Raw genomic sequence first — 7,185 nt, forward strand, 5'->3', positions numbered from 1 at the left:
GACTAAGGAAGCAATTCACTTTTAAAATTTTGATGCTTTGCTAACATCTTACAGATACTTGCTTCCAAGTTCTTCACTTAAAAAGCACTCTGATGGGAGCTTTTCTGTGAGTATGGAAATTCTATTACACATGGAAAGTTCATGTCAAGAAATAGTAGACAGACACTGAGTCGCCAAGTGTTTCAAGGACACTTGCAGATCTAAGAGGGAGAAGTTCAGGCATGGTGTTCTAAAGATGCGGTAAATCCACCAATTGCTATAGTATTGAAAGGGCAATAAGTCATTTATGCAGTTCTTGCAGTTAAGTATATGAACTATAGAAATAGCTACATTTTTTTTTGTCACTTCTATTTGAGGATGCTCTGAGGCTAGTGGATATGATAAGCTACTAAAAACATATGGCAGAGGCTTGATAACATCTTTCTTGAGTGTCATCAGAATGCTACTACAAATGCGACAAACATCACAGCACTTGTTGATAATATTTGCAGTCGTACCTGCAGAGGTGTGGCCACAGGGGCTCATTGTTCTGTAGTAACAGGAAAAGAATTTGACTAAGTGCTGAGTGCTCAGTACATAAGTGGTGGATGCTCCTGAAATGGGATGTTGCAAATGACCTTCCAAAATCTGACATCTAATCCATATAGTGACAATTTGTATGGTGAAAAAACAGCACTCAGTGGCAAAGGTGACGAATTTCAAATGCTCTTGTTGCTCATGGACTTTTGAAGGAGTAGAGCCATTGCAGAATATACTGGAATTGCGCTCACTGTGCATACAACACATGAGCTGCTTCTGCACCAGTGGTCTCAATATCCTCCCTGTTGTGCTTTCTAGCAGTAGTGCCTCATCCTTCAGAACTATCATCCTGGGGTGGAAAGTCATGCTTCTGGCATAAGAGCTCCACGTAAAATCTCACTGAATCACTCCTTAATCTGGACCTCTCTTGCCCCTTTGCTGCAGGAGGCTTGTGGGAGTGGACACAACTTCTTTGCAGGTGTATTGCAGTTGGTAAGAAAGGCAGTACTGGCTACTGTCCTTCCCTTGCTTTGCTCAGTGTAGTATTTCCTTGGGAGGTGACCAAAGAAGTTAACTTCCTGTGTCTGGTATACACATCATCAAGTACCAGTGCAAGCTGAGGACAACCTGTGGAGGGGGGAGGTCAGGTTTGAGATTGGCTGCATGAAGTATATTGGGAATAAGAGGTGAAAATTAGCAATTTTGTTATTAAGATTATGCCATTTACAGCATATGGTGATTTTTTTCCTCATTTCTCCTACTGTGTAACCTTGTATCCAAACCTTAGGCAAATCAGCACAGGCACTGGTTGCACTGTTCCCATTTGCAACAGCCTGTCTGTTTTTCAACAATTTGCCTTCAAGTAACTTTTCAGAATGGGCTTAGCTGCAGGTGAGTGTTTACTGTCACATTCAATAGCTTTGTGGGAAAGATGAATTGTAGATGACTGACAACTGTGACATCTTATTTCTGAGACTCTCTATTGCCCGGAAGTGTTATACAGATCTCGACCACTGGAGACATTACTGCAGCAAAATTGTTTGGAGAGGTCACAAACACATCTACCAGGGAGCCTCTGTTCAGGGAGTGTCCCCTTGCTCAGGCAGCAGTACATAATTCAGTGCCTTGCATGGATCCACACTAGGAGTGTTTCAGAAGCAGGGAGGGCGTGCAGAGACAAGGAGTGACCACACTGTTTTCTGCTTGTCAGCGCTCTGAGAAGGTGACTGCAAGACGACTGCAGCAGAGGCTGCTGTTGTGCTCTGGCTCTGCTTGGGGGGTGGTGAGTGCCCTGCAGTGCTCCGAGGTCCTGATTCCCAGGCATGTGTGGTGCTGGCAGTCTGATCTACATGCACAGCATCCTTCAGGCTGTGGGAGAAGAGCAGTGTTGGGTGATGTGGACAGCTGAATAGCTAAGACTGACCTTCAGTTTAGATACAGCTAGAAACCCCAGACCCTACAATGTAAAGAACCCTAAAACAGCGCAAGTGTAACAGTGATATACACGTTTCACTTCCGTTTTTACCTACTCGAAGTGTAGGAACAGTTTTAACTGTTACCCAGGGCTATAAAGGACCACGAGGTGTCAACTGTATGTTTTACTTCCAGCACATTTTATTTATTAATTTTTTTCCTGCTAGTGATGTAATTTCCCCCATATTTCTTTTTAATTTGAATTGTGTATTTTAAGAAGAATCATGAACATAGAATTTTAGTTAAATGGTATTAAAAAAAACCCCCAAAGTCAAGTTTTTTAACAAATGCACTATAAAACTTCTATATTCATTGTAGAGAGCAGTGACACATGCATAATTTGTTCCTGAATAAGTTATTTTGTAAGATGCTGTTTTATTCAGTCACCTGAGCAGCAGATTAAATTGAATGCCTCTGTTCTGTGCTTTAGGACAGTGTGTATGTACCAGCTGTTACAAGACTTTCAAGCAGGTGATGGAACATATACAAGAATTGTGTATAGTGACCCCAAAATTTTGAAGTTTGTGAAACAGAAGAGGCTATACTTTTGGCCCATATCTCCACCAAGGCTCTTTTGCCTCTTGCTGTGCCCGAGTCTGGTCAGTGCCACACAGACTGTGATCCTGCAAGGACCAGCACAGCAAACTCTGCCTAGCTCAGGCCATAGTATCATCACTTGGAAGCCTGGAAGGGAATGGGGTTTGGGTGAAGGGCTGGCTTCTGGCTATTTTCTGCACCGTGGTTTCCAGGCCAGTTTATGCCTTCGAGTTGGTAAGTATCCATCTATACGGTACACCTGTGCAGCACTTGTTCCTATGGATTTGTCTCACTCAAATGCCTTCAAGGAGCAGGACACATTTGTACTTTTCAAAGATCCCAGGGTACACTGACAGGAGCCTTAGTATCTTACCATTATATTTTTATGCTTGGGACCTAAGACACAGACACACTCTTCTATGGGGAGTGCTTGGAAAGCAAGTAAGTATGAGATGTCCTTACATCCTCCTTATGGGGAAGGATGGTTTTAAGACCTGTAGGGCAATGAATAAGAACAAACATCATGTGACATCAAATATGCTATGATCATATTTTATCCCTGGCAGGAGATGGTGTTGCATTATGCAAATCAAATGATTCATGTCATCATAGACTAACCATCACTAGTAAACTAAAGAAAAACTATTCCAGGTTCTCAGAAGATACGGCTGTCTGAAAGCCTCAGGGCATGGGACAGGGCAGAACTACTTTTTTTTCCTTCACTGCAGAAGAAATGGAACATCTGTGAGGAGTCATACTCCGTTTCCTCAGCAGGTACAAAGACTCCATGACAGACTGCAGACTGGATGCTGTTGTGTTTTCAGCTTTTAGTAGAAGCCTTTCCAGATTACTTGTGACATACTGGCAATGGTGTTACCCTCAAAAGCAGTGAGCTCTGCCTTTCTTGGTTGGCCCCCTGCCAAGACAGGCATTTTCTCCTTCAACTCAGACAAGTGACCTGACAGTTGTCCATCCTGGCTTTAACCCTCTTCAGGAGCTGCTGCTTATTTTCATTCTCTCTGCACTTTGCTTCCTGGCAAAAATGGGCATAATCCAAAGAGTCTTCTCAGTGCTAAAGTCATCTTGAAAGAAAACATCATATCCCACTTCTTGAGGACACTGTCTTCATTGCAGCATCACATATGGGATCCCAAGAAGAAAAGGGAATCTGGAATTGAGCTAACAAGAAAAGCTGAAGAGGAAATGCAGTCCAAGTTGTTTGGGCAATGTGAGAAAACATGAGCTTGTGGTGTGTTACCATGAGGGACAGTCCCTTGACCAGCCCCCAGTTCTGCAAAGAGCTGAGGCTGAGCCAAGCAGCAGACAATGGCAGCACTTGTGTGCTGCATACAGTGTCCAAACCCCTCACTTTCTCTACCTGTGTGCTTGTGTTTTCCTGGCCCTGGCAATGCTGCCTCTCTTTTGCCTTTTCAGGTGTGGCTGCTGAGCAGGTCTCCACCAGCTCCTGGGGAAGGGAAGAAAGCTGATGCCGCCACAGCCATGTGGCAGCCAAGGGGGTTGGCCAGCACCCCCGAGGCTCAATGCTTGCTGAGCCTTGCAGGTCTGATGGCTGGAAAATGAAAAAGGACAGGAGATGTGCAGCTTATGGCAGCCATCTGTGAGTCTCTGCTCTCTGCTTGGAAAGGAGGGACCAGGATAAGGAAGGCCACTGCTGTTTCCCCAGGGTGAACTGGGTGCCAGACTCTTTGTGACATGGTTAGGTAATCCTCCTTGCAGGCACCTGGAAGTGCACTCCTTCTGATGGAGGATGGGGCTGGGATCACTTCTTGTGTCTGAGAAATTTTGAAGCAGCACAGCTTTTAAGACAGTGGGCAGGCAGTCCTGTGACATCCCATGGGACAGACTGTGTCCAGCTGTTGCTGGGATGCACTGGTGGCCTTGGTCCCTCTGGAGGTGACTGTGTCAGCGAGCAGAAGCATTTGGATTTGCACTGAAAAAAAAATTCAGAAAGATTAGCCATCTCTATATAGATTTCCCCAATGTTTCTCCAAGGCCATGACAGTGGGGACAAGGTGTGTTATAGTAATTCAGTTTGAGAGCTGCTGCTCTGGTTGAGTCTGCTTTTCATGGATTTTCATGTGTCTAGCACATCCTGTGATGGAGTCAAAGCTACACTGAGTTGAAGAAATAGGGAAGTAATTTCTCTGTAATCTCTGAACACCTAATCCTTGCTAATAGAGGCAATTTATCCCCAGGACTCAAAAGTAGTCATTTAGAAAATGCTTTTGTTTTCTGACTGAGTTGGACCAGATTGCACCTAGTGCATATAATTTTCCAAAATGGTCCCCAAGGAGGGTAGCTCATCTGTCTTTGAGTTTCAAAAACTGAAGCACTGTGATGCATCTATGTAGGCAGTATACTTTGTCAGGATAAGGTATTTACAGGTAAGTGCACTTGAAGTAAGTGGGTTTGTTAAGCAGCATTGCCTGACTCTTTGTTCATTATTATCTATAGATTTCAGGGAAAGTATTTTCACTTTAGTGGAAAGCAAGTCAATACATTTCCCTAATTCATCCTTCAGTGTAAAACCAGGCATGTGCACTGCTGGTATTTAAAATTATTTACTGATTAAAGGACAAGAAATCCAAGTTTGCAGCATGTCGCTTGATTTGGAGGCTACATGGTACAGCCATATTGGACCAAGAACCTTGCTACAGAGTTTCAAGAAGAAAAGAGCTCCCATGTTTTTGAACAGCCTGTTCCTTCTAATGTTGATAGCATTACCTAAGCAAGGTTATTCTCCTTATATGCTATGGAGAAGTTGTCCTGTAGTCTGAAAAAGAGACTGTAGTAGATCCTAAGGCTGTCAAGACCATTTATGCAGCATCTTGTACCTTCCTTCATTTTTTTTCTTCTTCCCTAAGTTTGTAGCAGTAGGACTTGAATGGACTGTTCTAAAACACCCAAATAGCTGTATTTTTTTTTCCTTTTTTTTGGCAGATGTGGTGAAGTCTAGTGGTGAGATACTGTGTGTCAGCTTCCCCTTTCTACTCACATGTGGACACAGAAATTCTAGGGATGAGTAGATCTCACAGAGTAAACAGATGCTTCTGTATCCAGAAATGCAACTTTTTTGGCTAAGAAAGAGGTGATCTGATGCCTCTATAGTTCAGAACACAGCATAGAAATATACATATGTATGTATTAATGCATGAAGTGGTTGAATGTATATCAGACATAGACAAAGATGATTACTTGAAATCTGTTGGACAATATGTAAGTGTATTCTTCAAAAAATAGCTAAAATGAGACTTTTAGGAAAACAGTCATTCCTTTTCAGTCCCTAGAGAGCAGAAAATTGTGTTTTGAAGGCTTAAGCTTTACCTTTTTTTTAAACCTTTAACCCAAATCCACACACTAGATCTTCATCCATTCACAACCCCAAACACACATGTTGGAATTGTAAAAAGAGGAAAGGCCCGGTGGCTCCGGCGGGGGGAGAAATTGCAGTCCAAAACCAATGTGGTTGATAAGAGCAAAACTCCCTTTATTAGCAATCCAAAGGCACTTATATAGTGTACCAGCTTGTTAACTCTTAAGTCGCTTAAAACTTATCAAAGCGCATTTCTACTTCTACATAATTGGACTTACATTGGCAAGCTTCTACAGTTATGTTATGATTAAAAGAATTCAGAGTTTACCTCCCCTTCTCCGGGTCTTACCTCAACAGCTGCAAATCTTCAAACTCCCTCTTTGTTTCCCAGGCCTTTTCTCACACAGGCCTTTTGCTTGCAGGCTCTTGCTACAGTTCTTTTATTGATCCCATAATTCTATCAATGATCCATGCCCCTGATCCCTCAATAATTCTGCAACACACACATGCAGCAACTTTGATGGGGTATAAAAGTGTACATCCATGTACTTTATGTGTAGTTGTACTTGCAGATGGGTAGTTGGCTACCTGCCTACTTTATTAAGGTCAAAATTAACCTGATATTTGGAAGGAGGGGTCATCAGTCACAAGGAAGAAAGAGCCCTACATGCCCTCTCTTTTGTAGAAATTAATATGGATTATCTGTAAGCATTTTTGGTGAACTTATGCTGCATGGAGGTCTGTAAGTGCTCCAGAGAAAATCTATCAAGAGGGTCCATGTTAATTTTGATATTTATTATACACTGTGCCACATAATTCAGCTTCCAGATCAGATGAATTAAGAGCCTGCGTGCCGTCTTAGATCATTCCTCAACACCCCAGAGTTCAGCTCCCAAACTATCACTCTGCTCATTTTCTTGGTATGCAGCACATGGAAAATGCTCTGAGCATCCTGGTTCTGACTGTTAATCTGAAGACTGCTACATTAAGACAACTTTCATGTTTCTACAACCTCAGCTTCCATGCTGAGTGAAGGAAACCATTTTTGTAATGCACCTGTTTATCAGCTGATTTATTCCCTTGTGCTATACAGAAAAATCCACTGGTTTTATGGAGGGCCTCCTGAGGAGCAGAAAAATGGATTGGTCAAAAAGTAAGTTTCATTTGCCTTTCAAAATTGCATCATCTTTGAGAAAGATGAATTACTGTCACTGTAAAGCAAGTCTTGCATGAAATGAAATGGAGGAAAATATGTTCTTAATATAAGATTCTCAGGAGGGCTGTCTTCTATTTCCAGGACCTGAGAGCTTGATTTTGTTCGT

The sequence above is a fragment of the Corvus hawaiiensis genome, chromosome 4 (genome assembly GCF_020740725.1).
Source record: "Corvus hawaiiensis isolate bCorHaw1 chromosome 4, bCorHaw1.pri.cur, whole genome shotgun sequence".
In the NCBI taxonomy this organism is placed as follows: domain Eukaryota; kingdom Metazoa; phylum Chordata; class Aves; order Passeriformes; family Corvidae; genus Corvus; species Corvus hawaiiensis.